Source organism: Pseudophryne corroboree, chromosome 8 (genome assembly GCF_028390025.1).
Source record: "Pseudophryne corroboree isolate aPseCor3 chromosome 8, aPseCor3.hap2, whole genome shotgun sequence".
Classification (NCBI taxonomy): domain Eukaryota; kingdom Metazoa; phylum Chordata; class Amphibia; order Anura; family Myobatrachidae; genus Pseudophryne; species Pseudophryne corroboree.
The window spans coordinates 174,710,674-174,731,347 of NC_086451.1; the positions used below are offsets into that span (position 1 = coordinate 174,710,674).

Here is a 20,674-nt window from a genome sequence, read left to right on the forward strand (position 1 = left end):
GTGGCTGGGTCTTATTGGCACTCGCGGTCGGGATATTTCTCCCTGCCGTGGGGTAGAGACCTCCTTTTGCTCGGTCTCAAATTGCTTTTTCCCCTTCACCGCTGTCTTTACATCAGACGTCCGCCGTGATGTAGCTCGTTCATGAACGGGCTTATATCTCAGCAATCAGAGTGTCCGGTAATCACCTTCCTTACGCGTTTTTCCGCTGTTATCCAAGAGCGGTTTCGTCAGAGGATACATCAGCAGCCTAGCAGGCTCTTTTTAAAATGCACCGGACCAATAGCATTACTAATTAGTTGATTGGATACATACATGTACTAATTGGATGCATACATGTAATGACTCACATATGGAACAACTTTCTAATTGCAATTGCACATATAAAGGCATTTCATAATATAAAAATAAGCAACATGGTGATTAAAAATAATAATAAAATAAGCAACAAGGTGGTTTAAAAAATAACAGAAAATATATAATCTATATACAGATTAACCTATAATCTTTCAATCAATACCTCATATCTATAATCACATATACATAATTCAGAGACTCAGCACTAAGGATCCCCATTTACTTATATAAAACCTTTTAGGGTAACATAAATCCATGCCACTACTAAAGCAGTTCTTGTGGCGCAGGGGAAACATCAAATGCACTCTATGCAGCTAGTCCCATGTTCGAATCCAACCTGCTCAGCTTAACATCCATATTATTTATTTACTTTTAATGGGATCATTCTATCAATTCATTTTTACCTTTAATTTTTGTTAATATTATTTCTATATTTCATTATTTTAACCCCTGGAATAACTACATTGCTGTTTAAACAACAAAAAGAATTGAAGAAAAAATAAATATTAAACAGACAATTTAAGGATTCGAAGATTTAAATATTTAAAGATTTTAAAATTTAAAACAGGGAGGGGGGGGGGAGGGGGGCCTTTTGGGAGAAGGAGGGGGAAAAAATAAAAATAGAAAAAAAAATATATATAGAACCAAGAGAAAGTGTAAAAAGAGGATGGAGGAAGAAATCTGATGTTCATCATTACTAGTGGATTTTACTAAAGAACTTTAAAGGAACACACACAACAGGATTATACAGTTTCATCCTAAGAGGAAAGCTGTTTCCAAAATAGCTACTTCTAATAATTTTGTTTATTTATTAAACATACAATAAATGGATATTCAATAAATAATGTATTAGGTAAATCAATAGATAAAATCTTCAGAGACTGCCAATGTTGTTCAGTTCGATGCTCTCATTCAGACCATCAGGTGTAAGGGTACCCAAAGAAAAAATCCAAAATGCCTCCCTTGTCAAGTAAAGGAGATTCAACTGAGGCAGCACAAGGGAACTCTCATCTGGGGACAACAACTGCAGGGAGAACACATATTTTCAGATGAACATGGGAGGGCAGAAGGCTGCCTAATACTGAAGCACCCCCAAACAACAAACCAAATGCAACAACTAGTACAAGCATTCCTGGGGGAAGGCCTGCAGCAGATGGATTTGCATATGGTGATGTCATCCAAGCAGTGGGTCAAAGTTGGCTTCAACCCTCGTCTGCATATGAAAAGAGAAAAGGGGCGTGCAGGGCATGGCGGCCTTTTGCGGCGCTTGGATGACCCCTAGTTCGCATTAAACACCTCCACCCTACTTCGGTGTGGGGCTCATGTTGGCTATGCCCCAGCCCCTGAAGCATTCAAGCTGATTACTTGCAGCAGCTGGGCACTGTAATAGCTCCAGAGCTGCTCTGTAAGGCAACTAAAAGGGTGTGGGCCCTGCAGCACTACCTGTAGTTCGCATTGTGCGTTGGACGGCACAAAGTAAGCAGACGGGAGAAGTCAAGATAGTGCGCAAGGGCATAGAAGGGAGTGGCTCAAGAAAAGAGAAGTGTAAACAGACAGCAAACTAGGCTGGAGAGAGACATGAGACAAATAGATCTGAATTATACGAGAGCCGACCAGGGGAAACACAAATTATGCAGTCAAGTTTCCCACATTTGGGGATATCGCAGGAGCAGCACACCCAGAGTGCAATTGGTGAGCCTTGCCCTGGTTGAAGCACCTTCATGATCATAGTATCTCACCTAGCAGGTAAGTAGGAGTTGGGCTAGAGCTGGGGAGGGTCGCTGCTCGGGCACCCCCCAGTCAAGTGAAGGAGATCCAACTAAGGCAGCACAAGGGAACTCTCGAAAGAAGAACAAGGCTAGAGGAAGATCTGAGACAAAGAAATCTGACTTTTACCAGAGCTGACCAGAGGAAAGCACAAACACAGTCCCCCACTACCACAAATAATGCAGTCGAGTTTCCCACATTTGGGGAAAACACAGGGGTCAGCATACCCAGAATGCAATGAATGAACCTCACCCTGGGAGAACAATCTTCATGACCATGGTATCTCCTATGCAAAATAAGTATGATTTGGGATAGGGCTGGGGAGGGCCGCTGCTCAGGCACATCTCTGTCAAGAATTTATAAAGTCTATACATATATATAACCAAATGTTATATATATATATAGAACCCAGCGCTCCTATCAAAACTTATCTATTTCACCAATTTGTTGCTTATTTAATCTTTATACATCTATTAATTTTCACCATATATTATAAAATGCTGCTCCCATAGGTAGTACTGTTCTACCAATAATAAACCAAATTTTAAAGATAATCACACTTGTTATTAAGGGAGCGCAAAAAATAAAATATACAAGCTCTTTATTTTTAAAAAATATATATAGACAGAAGAAACCCACATTCAATAAAATACAATGGAGTCAACATATATAGGCACCACTATCCATATCTAAATGTAATCAGGATCTATTTCATATTGCCCTTGATGACAACGGAATGTTTATTAAAGTGTCCAAAAAATCCTCCTGGATACAGCTGTTGTAATTTAATCATTACTTTCCAATTGTAATTGATACATTAAATTCCTTCTTGTGGATGAACAGCAACAGTTGTAACCAACGCCTCTTATTTACTGCAGTTAAAGTTCATATGTAACTCACGTGAGTAATGAAAGAAAACAGGGGGAGAGCGCTGTGATGGTTGGTGAAACACAGCGGTATGCTACGACCCCCATTAACCGTGGCTGGGTCTTATTGGCACTCGCGGTCGGGATATTTCTCCCTGCCGTGGGGTAGAGACCTCCTTTTGCTCGGTCTCAAATTGCTTTTTCCCCTTCACCGCTGTCTTTACATCAGACGTCCGCCGTGATGTAGCTCGTTCATGAACGGGCTTATATCTCAGCAATCAGAGTGTCCGGTAATCACCTTCCTTACGCGTTTTTCCGCTGTTATCCAAGAGCGGTTTCGTCAGAGGATACATCAGCAGCCTAGCAGGCTCTTTTTAAAATGCACCGGACCAATAGCATTACTAATTAGTTGATTGGATACATACATGTACTAATTGGATGCATACATGTAATGACTCACATATGGAACAACTTTCTAATTGCAATTGCACATATAAAGGCATTTCATAATATAAAAATAAGCAACATGGTGATTAAAAATAATAATAAAATAAGCAACAAGGTGGTTTAAAAAATAACAGAAAATATATAATCTATATACAGATTAACCTATAATCTTTCAATCAATACCTCATATCTATAATCACATATACATAATTCAGAGACTCAGCACTAAGGATCCCCATTTACTTATATAAAACCTTTTAGGGTAACATAAATCCATGCCACTACTAAAGCAGTTCTTGTGGCGCAGGGGAAACATCAAATGCACTCTATGCAGCTAGTCCCATGTTCGAATCCAACCTGCTCAGCTTAACATCCATATTATTTATTTACTTTTAATGGGATCATTCTATCAATTCATTTTTACCTTTAATTTTTGTTAATATTATTTCTATATTTCATTATTTTAACCCCTGGAATAACTACATTGCTGTTTAAACAACAAAAAGAATTGAAGAAAAAATAAATATTAAACAGACAATTTAAGGATTCGAAGATTTAAATATTTAAAGATTTTAAAATTTAAAACAGGGAGGGGGGGGGGGAGGGGGGCCTTTTGGGAGAAGGAGGGGGAAAAAATAAAAATAGAAAAAAAAATATATATAGAACCAAGAGAAAGTGTAAAAAGAGGATGGAGGAAGAAATCTGATGTTCATCATTACTAGTGGATTTTACTAAAGAACTTTAAAGGAACACACACAACAGGATTATACAGTTTCATCCTAAGAGGAAAGCTGTTTCCAAAATAGCTACTTCTAATAATTTTGTTTATTTATTAAACATACAATAAATGGATATTCAATAAATAATGTATTAGGTAAATCAATAGATAAAATCTTCAGAGACTGCCAATGTTGTTCAGTTCGATGCTCTCATTCAGACCATCAGGTGTAAGGGTACCCAAAGAAAAAATCCAAAATGCCTCCCTTGTCAAGTAAAGGAGATTCAACTGAGGCAGCACAAGGGAACTCTCATCTGGGGACAACAACTGCAGGGAGAACACATATTTTCAGATGAACATGGGAGGGCAGAAGGCTGCCTAATACTGAAGCACCCCCAAACAACAAACCAAATGCAACAACTAGTACAAGCATTCCTGGGGGAAGGCCTGCAGCAGATGGATTTGCATATGGTGATGTCATCCAAGCAGTGGGTCAAAGTTGGCTTCAACCCTCGTCTGCATATGAAAAGAGAAAAGGGGCGTGCAGGGCATGGCGGCCTTTTGCGGCGCTTGGATGACCCCTAGTTCGCATTAAACACCTCCACCCTACTTCGGTGTGGGGCTCATGTTGGCTATGCCCCAGCCCCTGAAGCATTCAAGCTGATTACTTGCAGCAGCTGGGCACTGTAATAGCTCCAGAGCTGCTCTGTAAGGCAACTAAAAGGGTGTGGGCCCTGCAGCACTACCTGTAGTTCGCATTGTGCGTTGGACGGCACAAAGTAAGCAGACGGGAGAAGTCAAGATAGTGCGCAAGGGCATAGAAGGGAGTGGCTCAAGAAAAGAGAAGTGTAAACAGACAGCAAACTAGGCTGGAGAGAGACATGAGACAAATAGATCTGAATTATACGAGAGCCGACCAGGGGAAACACAAATTATGCAGTCAAGTTTCCCACATTTGGGGATATCGCAGGAGCAGCACACCCAGAGTGCAATTGGTGAGCCTTGCCCTGGTTGAAGCACCTTCATGATCATAGTATCTCACCTAGCAGGTAAGTAGGAGTTGGGCTAGAGCTGGGGAGGGTCGCTGCTCGGGCACCCCCCAGTCAAGTGAAGGAGATCCAACTAAGGCAGCACAAGGGAACTCTCGAAAGAAGAACAAGGCTAGAGGAAGATCTGAGACAAAGAAATCTGACTTTTACCAGAGCTGACCAGAGGAAAGCACAAACACAGTCCCCCACTACCACAAATAATGCTGTCAAGTTTACCACATTTGGGGAAATAACAGGGGTCAGCATACCCAGAATGCAATGAATGAACCTCACCCTGGGAGAACAATCTTCATGACCATGGTATCTCCTATGCAAAATAAGTATGATTTGGGATAGGGCTGGAGAGGGCCGCTGCTCAGGCACATCTCTGTCAAGTAAAGGAGATTCAACTGAGGCAGCACAAGGGAACTCTCATCTGGGGACAGCAACTGCAGGAGGTACACATATTTTCAGATGAACATGGGAGGGCAGAAGGCTGCCTAATACTGAAGCACCCCCAAACAACAAACCAAATGCAACAACTAGTGCAAACATTCCTGGGGGAAGGCCTGCAGCAGATGGATTTGCATATGGTGATGTCATCCAAGCAGTGGGTCAAAGTTGGCTTCAACCCTCGTCTGCATATGAAAAGATAAAATTGGCATGCAGGGCATGGCGGCCTTTTGCGGTGCTTGGATGACCCCTAGTTCGCATTAAACACCTCCACCCTCCTTCGGTGTGGGGCTCATGATGGCTATGCCCCAGCCCCTGAAGCATTCAAGCTGATTTCTTGCAGCAGCTGGGCACTGTAACAGCTCCAGAGCTGCTCTGTAAGGCAAGTAAAAGGGTGTGGGCCCTGCAGCACTACCTGTAGTTTGCATTGTGCGTTGGAAGGCACAAAGTAAGCAGACGGGAGAAGTCAGGACAGTGCGCAAGGGCATAGAAGGGAGCAACTCAAGAAAAGAGAAGTGGAAACAGACTGCAAATTAGGCTGGAGAGAGACCTGAGACAAAGAGATCTGAATTATACGAGAGCCGACCAGGTGAAACACAAATTATGCAGTCAAGTGTCCAACATTTGTGGAAACCGCAGGAGTAGCACACCCAGAGTGCAATGGGTGAGCCTTGCCCTGGGAGAAGCACCTTCATGATCATAGTATCTCACCTGGCAGGTAAGTAGGAGCTGGGCTAGAGCTGGGGAGGGTCGCTGCTCGGGCACCCCCCTGTCAAGTGAAGGAGATCCAACTGAGGCAGCACAAGGGAACTCTCGAAAGAAGAACAAGGCTAGAGGAAGATCTGAGACAAAGAAATCTGACTTTTACCAGAGCTGACCAGAGGAAAGCACAAACACAGTCCCTCACTACCACAAATAATGCAGTCCAGTTTCCCACATTTGGGGAAATCACAGGGGTCAGCATACCCAGAATGCAATGAATGAACCTCACCCTGGGAAAACAATCTTCATGACCATGGTATCTCCTATGCAAAATAAGTATGATTTGGGATAGAGCTGGGGAGGGCCGCTGCTCAGGCACATCTCTGTCAAGTAAAGGAGATTCAACTGAGGCAGCACAAGGGAACTCTCATCGGGGGACAACAACTGCAGGGAGAACACAAATTTTCAGATGAACATGGGAGGGCAGAAGGCTGCCTAATACTGAAGCACCCCCAAACAACAAACCAAATGCAACAACTAGTGCAAGCATTCATGGGGGAAGGCCTGCAGCAGATGGATTTGCATATGGTGATGTCATCCAAGCAGTGGGTCAAAGTTGGCTTCAACACTCATCTGCATATGAATAGAGAAGAGGGGCATGCAGGGCATGGCGGCCTTTTGCGGCGCTTGGATGACCCCTAGTTCGCATTAAACACCTCCACCCTCCTTCGGTGTGGGGCTCATGTTGGCTATGCCCCAGCCCCTGAAGCATTCAAGCTGATTTCTTGCAGCAGCTGGGCACTGTAACAGCTCCAGAGCTGCTCTGTAAGGCAAGTAAAAGGGTGTGGGCCCTGCAGCACTACCTGTAGTTCGCATTGTGCGTTGGAAGGCACAAAGTAAGCAGACGGGAGAAGTCAGGATAGTGCGCAAGGGCATAGAAGGGAGCGGCTCAAGAAAAGAGAAGTGGAAACAGACAGCAAACTAGGCTGGAGAGAGACCTGAGACAAAGACATCTGAATTATACGAGAGCCAACCAGGGGAAACACAAATTATGCAGTCAAGTTTCCCACATTTGGGGAAATCACAGGGGCAGCACACCAAGAGTGCGATGGGTGAGCCTTGCCCTGGGAGAAGCACCTACATGATCATAGTATCTCACCTGGCAGGTAAGTAGGAGTTAGGCTAGAGCTGGGGAGGGTCGCTGCTCGGGCACCCCCCTGTCAAGTGAAGGAGATCCAACTGAGGCAGCACAAGGGAACTCTCGAAAGAAGAACAAGGCTAGAGGAAGATCTGAGACAAAGAAATCTGACTTTTACCAGAGCTGACCAGAGGAAAGCACAAACACAGCCCCCCACTACCACAAATAATGCAGTCGAGTTTCCAACATTTGGGGAAATCACAGGGGTCAGCATACCCAGAATGCAATGAATGAACCTCACCCTGGGAGAACAATCTTCATGACCATGGTATCTCCTATGCAAAATAAGTATGATTTGGGACAGGGCTGGGGAGGGCCGCTGCTCAGGCACATCTCTGTCAAGTAAAGGCGATTCAACTGAGGCAGCACAAGGGAACTCTCATCTTGGGACAACAACTGCAGGGAGAACACATATTTTCAGATGAACATGGGAGGGCAGAAGGCTGCCTAATACTGAAGCACCCCCAAACAACAAACCAAATGCAACAACTAGTGCAAGCATTCCTGGGGAAGGCCTGCAGCAGATGGATTTGCATATGGTGATGTCATCCAAGCAGTGGGTCAAAGTTGGCTTCAACCCTCGTCTGCATATGAAAAGAAAAAAGGGATGTGCAGGGAATGGCGGCCTTTTGCGGCGCTTGGATGACCCCTAATTCGCATTAAACATCTCCACCCTCCTTCGGTGTGGGGCTCATGTTGGTTATGCCCCAGCCCCTGAAGCATTCAAGCTGATTTCTTGCAGCAGCTGGGCACTGTAACAGCTCCAGAGCTGCTCTGTAAAGCATGTAAAAGGGTGTGGGCCCTGCAGCACTACCTGTAGTTTGCATTGTGCGTTGGAAGGCACAAAGTAAGCAGACAGGAGAGGTCAGAATAGTGCGCAAGGGCATAGAAGGGAGCGGCTCAAGAAAAGAGAAGTGGAAACAGACAGCAAACTAGGCTGGAGAGAGACCTGAGACAAAGAGATCTGAATTATACGAGAGCCGACCAGGGGAAACACAAATTATGCAGTCAAGTTTCCCACATTTGGGAAAATCACAGGGGCAGCACACCCAGAGTGCAATGGGTGAGCCTTGCCCTGGGAGAAGCACCTACATGATCATAGTATCTCACCTGGCAGGTAAGTAGGAGTTGGGCTAGAGCTGGGTAGGGTCGCTGCTCGGGCACTTCCCTGTCAAGTGAAGGAGATCCAACTGAGTCAGCACAAGGGAACTCTCGAAAGAAGAACAAGGCTAGAGGAAGATCTGAGACAAATAAATCTGACTTTTACCAGAGCTGACCAGAGGAAAGCACAAACACAGTCCCCCACTACCACAAATAATGAAGTCGAGTTTCCCACATTTGGGGAAATCACAGGGGTCAGCATACCCAGAATGCAATGAATGAACCTCACCCTGGGATAACAGTCTTCATTACCATGATATCTCCTATGCAAAATAAGTATGATTTGGGATAGGGCTGGGGAGGGCCGCTGCTCAGGCACATCTCTGTCAAGTAAAGGAGATTCAACTGAGGCAGCACAAGGGAACTCTCATCTGGGGACAACAACTGCAGGGAGAACACATATTTTCAGATGAACATGGGAGGGCAGAAGGCTGCCTAATACTGAAGCACCCCCAAACAACAAACCAAATGCAACAACTAGTACAAGCATTCCTGGGGGAAGGTCTGCAGAAGACGGATTTGCATACAGTGATGTCATCCAAGCAGTGGGCCAAAGTTGGCTGGAACCCTCATCTGCATATGAAAATAGAAAAGGGGTATGCAGGGAATGGCGGCCTTTTGCGGCGCTTGGATGACCCTTAGTTCGCATTAAACACCCCCACCCTCCTTCGGTGTGGGGCTCATGTTGGCAATGCCCCAGCCCCTGAAGCATTCAAGCTGATTTCTTGCAGCAGCTTGGCACTGTAACAGCTCCAGAGCTGCTCTGTAATGCAAGTAAAAATTTGTGGGCCCTGCAGCACTACCTGTAGTTTGCATTGTGCATTGGAAGGCACAAAGTAAGCAGACAGGAGGAGAAGTCAGGATAGTGCACAAGGGTATAGAAGGGAGGGGCTCAAAAAAAAAGAAGTGGAAACAGACTGCAAACTAGGCTGGAGAGAGACCTGAGACAAAGAGATCTGAATTATATGAAAGCCGACCAGTGGAAACACAAATTATGCAGTCAAGTTTCCCACATTTGGGGAAATCACAGGGGCAGCACACCCAGAGTGCAATGGGTGAGCCTTGCCCTGGGAGAAGCACCTTCATGATCATAGTATCTCACCTGGCAGGTAAGTAGGAGTTGGGCTAGAGCTGGGGAGGGTCGCTGCTTGGGCACCCCCCTGTCAAGTAAAGGAGATCCAACTGAGGCAGCACAAGGTAACTCTCGAAAGAAGAACAAGGCTAGAGGAAGATCTGAGACAAAGAAATCTGACTTTTACCAGAGCTGACCAGAGGAAAGCACAAACACAGTCCCCCACTACCACAAATAATGCAGTCAAGTTTCCCACATTTGGGGAAATCACAGGGGTCAGCATACCCAGAATGCAATGAATGAACCTCACCCTGGGAGAACAATCTTCATGACCATGGTATCTCCTATGCAAAATAAGTATGATTTGGGATAGGGCTGGGGAGGGCCGCTGCTCAGGCACATCTCTGTCAAGTAAAGAAGATTCAACTGAGGCAGCACAAGGGAACTCTCATCTGGGGACAACAACTGCAGGGAGAACACATATTTTCAGATGAACATGGGAGGGCAGAAGGCTGCCTAATACTGAAGCACCCTCAAACAACAAACCAAATGCAACAACTAGTGCAAGCATTCCTGGAGGAAGGCCTGCAGCAGATGGATTTGCATATGGTGATGTCATCCAAGCAGTGGGTCAAAGTTGGCTTCAACCCTCGTCTGCATATGAAAAGAGAAAAGGGGCGTGCAGGGCATGTCGGCCTTTTGCAGCGCTTGGATGACCCCTAGTTCGCATTAAACACCTCCACGCTCCTTCGGTGTGGGGCTCATGTTGGCTATGCCCCAGCCCCTGAAGCATTCAAGCTGATTTCTTGCAGAAGCTGGGCACTGTAACAGCTCCAGAGCTGCTCTGTATGGCAAGTAAAAGGGTGTGGGCCCTGCAGCACTACCTGTAGTTCGCATTGTGCGTTGGAAGGCACAAAGTAAGCAGATGGGAGAAGTCAGGATAGTGCGCAAGGGCATAGAAGGGAGCGGCTCAAGAAAAGAGAAGTGGAAACAGACAGCAAACTAGGCTGGAGAGCTCTTCTGTCTATATTTTGCAAACCTGCTCTTGTCCTCTCCAGCTGCTCCATGTAGATTTGACGTCTGGAAAGGTGCATAACCCACTGACAAGCAGGCACACTCCTGCATGAGTTTTCTCTCTCACTAGCTGGATGATACACAATCATTTGCATGTGCTCCACCTCCGACACACCACCCACCCAACCACCCAGTGACCAGAGCCACCCACAAGCCAACTGGCTCCGTGATTTAATTTGCACAGTGTAGTCATCCAGGCAGCATGTCCTTCTCAATGGAAGGATCTCTGGTTCCATGGAATCTTCCACATTGGAATGCTGCGGAATAAAAAGGATTTAAATATTCAGCTTGCTAGCATTCAATGTACCTGCGGCTTGGCTTTAGCACATGGGTCTTCATCCTGTGGCCCTCCAGCTGCTGTGAAACTACACATCCCAGCATGCCCTGCCACAGTTTTGCTATTAAGGTATGCTAAAACTGAGGCAGGGCATGCTGGGATGTGTAGTTCCACAGCATCTGGAGGGTCGCAGGTTGAAGACCCATGTTCTAGCATGCCTGTTCTATGATGCATGTACCGTGATGTCACAATCAGCTTGGAATGGGGTGTCTAGCAGGCATTTGCTGACAGCCACTTGAGGGAGACACACATCAGGAGATGCAGCATATCGGAGGTCTTCGATGCCTTTCCAGCAAATGCACACCACCTGCTGCTGGTCTGGACACAAAACAATGCCCACAATCGAAGTCCCAAAATGCCCAACTACAGGATTCATGTAAGTAGTGAATTTAGGAATGAATTTAGAAGTAGGAAATTAAGTTAGTTCACAAGTACATTCAAATTCAGATCTAAAGTCTAGGTAGGCCTCACGTCCTGGCAGCCCCCAGCACTTAAAAATGCCTTGATTAGAGGTAGAGAATTAAATGTAGATAAAAAGTAGACACAAAATAAGACTCCACAGAGCAGTTATCAGGTGTCTTTATCAATTGTTGCATTTAAAAAATCAAGCAATCAGGGAACACAATGTTGCAACAATGTAACCCTATTTGCAAAATAGTACTAAATAAGTTTGTCGATGTAAGACATTTGCAAAGGCGCATCCAAAACACGCTGGAAAATGCAACTGAATCTGTTTTTGGAGGCTAGAATAGGAAATGTGCATCGGTCCTACCAGTACTGAAAGCTCTTCTACCATCTCCCTTTTCTGAAAAGCCATTTAATATATGGTTCCCAGATAGGGGACATATCAGATATTGCCTTTCAAAAGCAGCAAATATCATACCACTTCTATTGCCATCAAAGATAAACATTGATTGTTTTCAGATATTGGATTGAAAAAGCAGTCTTTATTGACATAAAGAAGCAAAAAAACATACATAAACATTACACACATAAGTACTGTGTTGCAGCACAGCCAAAACACAATACAAATGCTGTCGGTATAGTACAGTTCAAGAACTACAGCACAGGCCAGCCTACACTATAAATCATGAACTGCACTATACATTTAAACTATACAATAATACAACAGTTAATAAGGCTATGTGTGTGGAGTGTAAGAGGGTGAGGGAATCACAAGACCGAAGCTTTATTGTAACACAGACACATATAAGGGGAGGGGCAATAAATAGAAAGGTATCCTTTACTATAGAATGTAGTCCAATCCGACCTCTGTGCTCTTCCACAACTGAAAAACGGATAGTGTTCCCAAGCCTTCCATCCTGGAATATCTTTGGTCTTTCGCCAATGAAGAAAACAATCCCTCCCTCCAGCAGACCCTTCAACCACGATACAAGATCACAGCCAAAAGGCCGAGAAGCAACTACACTTGAGCTTAACAAAAATGGCTAAAACTTAGTGGAGGAAAGTGCAGTGCACCAAAACATAAGCTGACACAATCATGGAGAATGTGCCAGCATATATGCTCTTCTATCTATATTTTGCAAACCTGCTCTTGTCCCCTCCAGCTGCTCTATGTAGATTTGACGTCTGGCAAGGTGCATAACCCACTGACAAGCAGGCACACTCCTGCATGAGTTTTCTCTCTCACTAGCTGGATGATACACAATCATTTGCATGTGCTCCACCTCCGACACACCACCCACCCAACCACCCAGTCACCAGAGCCACCCACAAACCAACTAGCTCCGTGATTTAATTTGCACAGTGTAGTCATCCAGGCAGCATGTCCTTCTCAATGGAAGGATCTCTGGTTCCATGGAATCTTCCACATTGGAATGCTGCGGAACAAAAAGGATTTAAATATTCAGCTTGCTAGCATTCAATGTACCTGCGGCTTGGCTCTAGCACATGGGTCTTCATCCTGTGGCCCTCCAGCTGCTGTGAAACTACACATCCCAGCATGCCCTGCCACAGTTTTGCTATTAAGGTATGCTAAAACTGAGGCAGGGCATGCTGGGATGTGTAGTTCCACAGCAGCTGGAGGGTCGCAGGTTGAAGACCCATGTTCTAGCATGCCTGTTCTATGATGCATGTACCGTGATGTCACAATCAGCTTGGAATGGGGTGTCTAGCAGGCATTTGCTGACAGACACTTGAGGGAGACACACATCAGGAGATGCAGCATATCGGAGGTCTTCGATGCCTTTCCAGCAAATGCACACCACCTGCTGCTGGTCTGGACACAAAACAATGCCCACAATCGAAGTCCCAAAATGCCCAACTACAGGATTCATGTAAGTAGTGAATTTAGGAATGAATTTAGAAGTAGGAAATTAAGTTAGTTCACAAGTACATTCAAATTCAGATCTAAAGTCTAGGTAGGCCTCACGTCCTGGCAGCCCCCAGCATTTAAAAATGCCTTGATTAGAGGTAGAGAATTAAATGTAGATAAGAAGTAGACACAAAATAAGACTCCACAGAGCAGTTATCAGGTGTCTTTATCAATTGTTGCATTTAAAAAATCAAGCAATTAGGGAACACAATGTTGCAACAATGTAACCCTATTTGCAAAATAGTACTAAATAAGTTTGTCGATGTAAGACATTTGCAAAGGCGCATCCAAAACACGCTGGAAAATGCAACTGAATCTGTTTTTGGAGGCTAGAATAGGAAATGTGCATCGGTCCTACCAGTACTGAAAGCTCTTCTACCATCTCCCTTTTCTGAAAAGCCATTTAATATATGGTTCCCAGATAGGGGACATATCAGATATTGCCTTTCAAAAGCAGCAAATATCATACCACTTCTATTGCCATCAAAGATAAACATTGATTGTTTTCAGATATTGGATTGAAAAAGCAGTCTTTATTGACATAAAGAAGCAAAAAAACATACATAAACATTACACACATAAGTACTGTGTTGCAGCACAGCCAAAACACAATACAAATGCTGTCGGTATAGTACAGTTCAAGAACTACAGCACAGGCCAGCCTACACTATAAATCATGAACTGCACTATACATTTAAACTATACAATAATACAACAGTTAATAAGGCTATGTGTGTGGAGTGTAAGAGGGTGAGGGAATCACAAGACCGAAGCTTTATTGTAACACAGACACATATAAGGGGAGGGGCAATAAATAGAAAGGTATCCTTTACTATAGAATGTAGTCCAATCCGACCTCTGTGCTCTTCCACAACTGAAAAACGGATAGTGTTCCCAAGCCTTCCATCCTGGAATATCTTTGGTCTTTCGCCAATGAAGAAAACAATCCCTCCCTCCAGCAGACCCTTCAACCACGATACAAGATCACAGCCAAAAGGCCGAGAAGCAACTACACTTGAGCTTAACAAAAATGGCTAAAACTTAGTGGAGGAAAGTGCAGTGCACCAAAACATAAGCTGACACAATCATGGAGAATGTGCCAGCATATATGCTCTTCTATCTATATTTTGCAAACCTGCTCTTGTCCCCTCCAGCTGCTCTATGTAGATTTGACGTCTGGCAAGGTGCATAACCCACTGACAAGCAGGCACACTCCTGCATGAGTTTTCTCTCTCACTAGCTGGATGATACACAATCATTTGCATGTGCTCCACCTCCGACACACCACCCACCCAACCACCCAGTCACCAGAGCCACCCACAAACCAACTAGCTCCGTGATTTAATTTGCACAGTGTAGTCATCCAGGCAGCATGTCCTTCTCAATGGAAGGATCTCTGGTTCCATGGAATCTTCCACATTGGAATGCTGCGGAACAAAAAGGATTTAAATATTCAGCTTGCTAGCATTCAATGTACCTGCGGCTTGGCTCTAGCACATGGGTCTTCATCCTGTGGCCCTCCAGCTGCTGTGAAACTACACATCCCAGCATGCCCTGCCACAGTTTTGCTATTAAGGTATGCTAAAACTGAGGCAGGGCATGCTGGGATGTGTAGTTCCACAGCAGCTGGAGGGTCGCAGGTTGAAGACCCATGTTCTAGCATGCCTGTTCTATGATGCATGTACCGTGATGTCACAATCAGCTTGGAATGGGGTGTCTAGCAGGCATTTGCTGACAGACACTTGAGGGAGACACACATCAGGAGATGCAGCATATCGGAGGTCTTCGATGCCTTTCCAGCAAATGCACACCACCTGCTGCTGGTCTGGACACAAAACAATGCCCACAATCGAAGTCCCAAAATGCCCAACTACAGGATTCATGTAAGTAGTGAATTTAGGAATGAATTTAGAAGTAGGAAATTAAGTTAGTTCACAAGTACATTCAAATTCAGATCTAAAGTCTAGGTAGGCCTCACGTCCTGGCAGCCCCCAGCATTTAAAAATGCCTTGATTAGAGGTAGAGAATTAAATGTAGATAAGAAGTAGACACAAAATAAGACTCCACAGAGCAGTTATCAGGTGTCTTTATCAATTGTTGCATTTAAAAAATCAAGCAATTAGGGAACACAATGTTGCAACAATGTAACCCTATTTGCAAAATAGTACTAAATAAGTTTGTCGATGTAAGACATTTGCAAAGGCGCATCCAAAACACGCTGGAAAATGCAACTGAATCTGTTTTTGGAGGCTAGAATAGGAAATGAGCATCGGTCCTACCAGTACTGAAAGCTCTTCTACCATCTCCCTTTTCTGAAAAGCCATTTAATATATGGTTCCCAGATAGGGGACATATCAGATATTGCCTTTCAAAAGCAGCAAATATCATACCACTTCTATTGCCATCAAAGATAAACATTGATTGTTTTCAGATATTGGATTGAAAAAGCAGTCTTTATTGACATAAAGAAGCAAAAAAACATACATAAACATTACACACATAAGTACTGTGTTGCAGCACAGCCAAAACACAATACAAATGCTGTCGGTATAGTACAGTTCAAGAACTACAGCACAGGCCAGCCTACACTATAAATCATGAACTGCACTATACATTTAAACTATACAATAATACAACAGTTAATAAGGCTATGTGTGTGGAGTGTAAGAGGGTGAGGGAATCACAAGACCGAAGCTTTATTGTAACACAGACACATATAAGGGGAGGGGCAATAAATAGAAAGGTATCCTTTACTATAGAATGTAGTCCAATCCGACCTCTGTGCTCTTCCACAACTGAAAAACGGATAGTGTTCCCAAGCCTTCCATCCTGGAATATCTTTGGTCTTTCGCCAATGAAGAAAACAATCCCTCCCTCCAGCAGACCCTTCAACCACGATACAAGATCACAGCCAAAAGGCCGAGAAGCAACTACACTTGAGCTTAACAAAAATGGCTAAAACTTAGTGGAGGAAAGTGCAGTGCACCAAAACATAAGCTGACACAATCATGGAGAATGTGCCAGCATATATGCTCTTCTATCTATATTTTGCAAACCTGCTCTTGTCCCCTCCAGCTGCTCTATGTAGATTTGACGTCTGGCAAGGTGCATAACCCACTGACAAGCAGGCACACTCCTGCATGAGTTTTCTCTCTCACTAGCTGGATGATACACAATCATTTGCATGTGCTCCACCTCCGACACACCACCCACCCAACCACCCAGTCACCAGAGCCACCCACAAACCAACTAGCTCCGTGATTTAATTTGCACAGTGTAGTCATCCAGGCAGCATGTCCTTCTCAATGGAAGGATCTCTGGTTCCATGGAATCTTCCACATTGGAATGCTGCGGAACAAAAAGGATTTAAATATTCAGCTTGCTAGCATTCAATGTACCTGCGGCTTGGCTCTAGCACATGGGTCTTCATCCTGTGGCCCTCCAGCTGCTGTGAAACTACACATCCCAGCATGCCCTGCCACAGTTTTGCTATTAAGGTATGCTAAAACTGAGGCAGGGCATGCTGGGATGTGTAGTTCCACAGCAGCTGGAGGGTCGCAGGTTGAAGACCCATGTTCTAGCATGCCTGTTCTATGATGCATGTACCGTGATGTCACAATCAGCTTGGAATGGGGTGTCTAGCAGGCATTTGCTGACAGCCACTTGAGGGAGACACACATCAGGAGATGCAGCATATCGGAGGTCTTCGATGCCTTTCCAGCAAATGCACACCACCTGCTGCTGGTCTGGACACAAAACAATGCCCACAATCGAAGTCCCAAAATGCCCAACTACAGGATTCATGTAAGTAGTGAATTTAGGAATGAATTTAGAAGTAGGAAATTAAGTTTGTTCACAAGTACATTCAAATTCAGATCTAAAGTCTAGGTAGGCCTCACGTCCTGGCAGCCCCCAGCATTTAAAAATGCCTTGATTAGAGGTAGAGAATTAAATGTAGATAAGAAGTAGACACAAAATAAGACTCCACAGAGCAGTTATCAGGTGTCTTTATCAATTGTTGCATTTAAAAAATCAAGCAATTAGGGAACACAATGTTGCAACAATGTAACCCTATTTGCAAAATAGTACTAAATAAGTTTGTCGATGTAAGACATTTGCAAAGGCGCATCCAAAACACGCTGGAAAATGCAACTGAATCTGTTTTTGGAGGCTAGAATAGGAAATGAGCATCGGTCCTACAAGTACTGAAAGCTCTTCTCCCATCTCCCTTTTCTGAAAAGCCATTTAATATATGGTTCCCAGATAGGGGACATATCAGATATTGCCTTTCAAAAGCAGCAAATATCATACCACTTCTATTGCCATCAAAGATAAACATTGATTGTTTTCAGATATTGGATTGAAAAAGCAGTCTTTATTGACATAAAGAAGCAAAAAAACATACATAAACATTACACACATAAGTACCGTTTTGCAGCACAGCCAAAACACAATACAAATGCTGTCGGTATAGTACAGTTCAAGAACTACAGCACAGGCCAGCCTACACTATAAATCATGAACTGCACTATACATTTAAACAATACAATTGTCACAACTGAGGGCCTGAGCTGACGGGAGGCAGCCTCAGTTGTAGGGGCTGAGATGTACCGGAACCTGGGAGGTTGTATCAGACCCCTGGACATGTAAGTAACATGAATAATAACTGCCCGAAGGCGTGACCACGACAACTTGGATAAAAGTCAATGATGTTTATTATGACAACTCCGCAACACAGCAGCAGTAAAAGAAAACGTAAAAGTCAGCAAAGAATAAATACAGTTCCTGGGTACTACAGGATGGCAGGAGCCACAGGGCACTGGTAGTGTGAGATAGTTCTTATGATCTTCTAGATGGAAAGTCCTTACCAGGCCCGACTGTAGCAATGGAGATAACCCAGGATTGTGCCAGCTGGTGTTCCAGGAAAAGCTGGGTTGCTGAAGATAAAACAGCTGCTGTGGATACTGGCTGGAACCAGACTGTTGTTAGCACGGAGTGGATACTGGCTGGAACCAGTTAAATAATAAATGAACTTGGGAGCGATGAAATATGAACTGAAATGTAGAACTTGAGAGCGGAGAAATAATAATACCGGTGGAGAGTGGTAAAGTGTAGAAAGGACACCGGCCCTTTAAGGGAAGCTGTACTCTGCTGGAAGCTGAGCTGGAAGCAGGTAATGTTGTAGCTGGAAACAGATGAATCCACAATGGATTGGAGAGTCAGGCTACACCGCAGGTGGAATGCTGGTGCGGGTCTCTATGGTGGAAGTCTTGAGACAGGAGCTGGAACCTGGAAGACAATCACAGGAGAGAGACAAACAGGAACTAGGTTTGACAACCAAAGCACTGACGCCTTCCTTGCTCAGGCACAGTGTATTTATACCTGCAGCAAGGAAGGGATTGGCTAGGCAATTATGCAGATTAACAATACTGACAACAGATTGGAGGAAATGATCAGCTGACAGAATCCAAGATGGCTGCGCCCATGCAGACACTTGGAGGGAAGTTTGGTTTGTAATCCATGTGGTAATGAAAACAGTAATGGCGGCGCCGGCCGCTGGAGACAGGAGACGCCAGGCTGACAAGTGCACATCCAACCACGCGGACACAGCGGAGGCCGCGGCTGACGTAATCGCCACTCTGACACTCTGCATGCAGAAGCTCAGGGACGGCGGCGGAGGCCGCGGGAGACGCCATGCCAGATGTAATAAGGCGTTACTGTGACAGCGTCTCAGAGAGACAGGAGAGGATGCAGGAATGTGAACATTAGGATAACAGATGGGATCCGGTCCTGGAGCGCTGAGCCAGCCTTAGGAGGCATCTGATGGGTAAGAAATGGCGTCCAGATACCCGGATCGTGACAGCACCCCCCCCTTTAGGAGTGGCCCCAGGACACTTCTTTGGCTTTTGAGGAAACTTGGAATGGAATCTCCGGACCAAGGCAGGAGCATGGACATCAGAAGCATTGGTCCATGAACGTTCCTCAGGGCCGTAACCCTTCCAGTCAATAAGATACTGTAGTTGACCGTAACGGTGACGTGAGTCCAGGATCTTGGCCACTTCATACTCAACGCCTCGTTGAGTTTGGACTTTCGGAGTTGGAGGAAGTGAGGAATGAAACCGATTCAAGATCAGCGGTTTCAACAGGGAAACATGGAATGTCCTGGGTATTTTTAAGAAGGGAGGCAACTGGAGTCTGTAAGCAACAGGATTGATGACTTGTTCAATCTTGAAAGGACCGATATAGCGAGGTGCAAACTTCATACTGGGAACTCTTAACCTCAAATTCTTCGTGGATAACCATACCCGATCACCCACCTTGAGAGCAGGAACTGCTCGACGCTTCTTATCCGCAAACTTCTTGTACCTGAACGATGCCTTGAGCAGAGCTGATCGTACGCTCTTCCAGATATTGGCAAACTGATGCAAGGTGATATCCACTGCGGGAACAGAAGTTGCTGGAAGCGGTTGGAACTCAGGGACTTTAGGGTGGAATCCAAAGTTAGTGAAGAATGGTGTTGAAGCAGATGAAGAATGATACTGGTTGTTATGACAGAACTCGGCCCAGGGAAGTAATTGAACCCAGTCATCTTGAGAGGAGGACACATAGATGCGGAGGAAGGCCTCCAAGTCCTGATTCACCCTCTCGGTTTGACCATTGGTCTGAGGATGGTAAGCCGTGGAAAACTTTAGCTTGACTTGGAGGACTTGACATAAACTTCGCCAGAATTTGGCTGTGAATTGAACTCCTCGATCTGAGATAATTTCTTCAGGAAGACCGTGGAGTCGGAAGATCTCTTGTATGAATACTTGAGCCAACTTGGAAGCTGACGGAAGACCGGTGAGAGGAATGAAGTGTGCCATCTTGGTGAACCGGTCAACTACCACCCAGATGGTATTGAACTTGTTGCACATGGGTAAGTCTGTAATGAAATCCATCGACAAGTGGGTCCATGGTCGACGGGGAACGGATAGTGGAACCAGTTGCCCCGCAGGCGACTGGCGGGATACTTTATGTTGGGCACACTTTGGGCAAGATGCAATAAACTCCAAGACGTCCTTTTTCAGAGTTGGCCACCAATAGGACCTAGAGATAAACTCCAGGGTTTTTTGGATACCTGTATGTCCGGCAAAACGGGAAGCATGGGCCCAATGCATGAGCT

The 20,674-nt window shown here is 44.8% G+C and overlaps 12 non-coding genes across 12 annotated transcripts; all 12 read right to left on the bottom strand.

Annotated features, from left to right (window-relative positions):
• Positions 1 to 1,945: 1,945 nt before the first annotated feature.
• On the bottom strand, positions 1,946 to 2,108 carry LOC134953643 (U1 spliceosomal RNA). The gene has a single exon (XR_010185696.1). It is a non-coding gene; the product is annotated as a U1 spliceosomal RNA (small nuclear RNA).
• Positions 2,109 to 2,260: 152 nt separating this feature from the next.
• On the bottom strand, positions 2,261 to 2,424 carry LOC134950656 (U1 spliceosomal RNA). Its single transcript, XR_010183537.1, has one exon. It is a non-coding gene; the product is annotated as a U1 spliceosomal RNA (small nuclear RNA).
• Positions 2,425 to 5,046: 2,622 nt separating this feature from the next.
• On the bottom strand, positions 5,047 to 5,209 carry LOC134953645 (U1 spliceosomal RNA). Its single transcript, XR_010185697.1, has one exon. It is a non-coding gene; the product is annotated as a U1 spliceosomal RNA (small nuclear RNA).
• A 152-nt stretch (positions 5,210 to 5,361) lies between these two features.
• Positions 5,362 to 5,525, bottom strand: LOC134951294 (U1 spliceosomal RNA). Its single transcript, XR_010184061.1, has one exon. It is a non-coding gene; the product is annotated as a U1 spliceosomal RNA (small nuclear RNA).
• Positions 5,526 to 6,196: 671 nt separating this feature from the next.
• On the bottom strand, positions 6,197 to 6,359 carry LOC134952775 (U1 spliceosomal RNA). Its single transcript, XR_010185204.1, has one exon. It is a non-coding gene; the product is annotated as a U1 spliceosomal RNA (small nuclear RNA).
• Positions 6,360 to 6,511: 152 nt separating this feature from the next.
• On the bottom strand, positions 6,512 to 6,675 carry LOC134951493 (U1 spliceosomal RNA). The gene has a single exon (XR_010184223.1). It is a non-coding gene; the product is annotated as a U1 spliceosomal RNA (small nuclear RNA).
• A 671-nt stretch (positions 6,676 to 7,346) lies between these two features.
• LOC134953482 (U1 spliceosomal RNA) lies at positions 7,347 to 7,509 on the bottom strand. Its single transcript, XR_010185596.1, has one exon. It is a non-coding gene; the product is annotated as a U1 spliceosomal RNA (small nuclear RNA).
• A 152-nt stretch (positions 7,510 to 7,661) lies between these two features.
• LOC134950928 (U1 spliceosomal RNA) lies at positions 7,662 to 7,825 on the bottom strand. The gene has a single exon (XR_010183760.1). It is a non-coding gene; the product is annotated as a U1 spliceosomal RNA (small nuclear RNA).
• A 670-nt stretch (positions 7,826 to 8,495) lies between these two features.
• On the bottom strand, positions 8,496 to 8,658 carry LOC134952619 (U1 spliceosomal RNA). The gene has a single exon (XR_010185104.1). It is a non-coding gene; the product is annotated as a U1 spliceosomal RNA (small nuclear RNA).
• Positions 8,659 to 8,810: 152 nt separating this feature from the next.
• Positions 8,811 to 8,974, bottom strand: LOC134951888 (U1 spliceosomal RNA). The gene has a single exon (XR_010184544.1). It is a non-coding gene; the product is annotated as a U1 spliceosomal RNA (small nuclear RNA).
• Positions 8,975 to 9,648: 674 nt separating this feature from the next.
• Positions 9,649 to 9,811, bottom strand: LOC134952235 (U1 spliceosomal RNA). Its single transcript, XR_010184803.1, has one exon. It is a non-coding gene; the product is annotated as a U1 spliceosomal RNA (small nuclear RNA).
• A 152-nt stretch (positions 9,812 to 9,963) lies between these two features.
• Positions 9,964 to 10,127, bottom strand: LOC134950552 (U1 spliceosomal RNA). Its single transcript, XR_010183452.1, has one exon. It is a non-coding gene; the product is annotated as a U1 spliceosomal RNA (small nuclear RNA).
• Between the last annotated feature and the right edge of the window lie 10,547 nt (positions 10,128 to 20,674).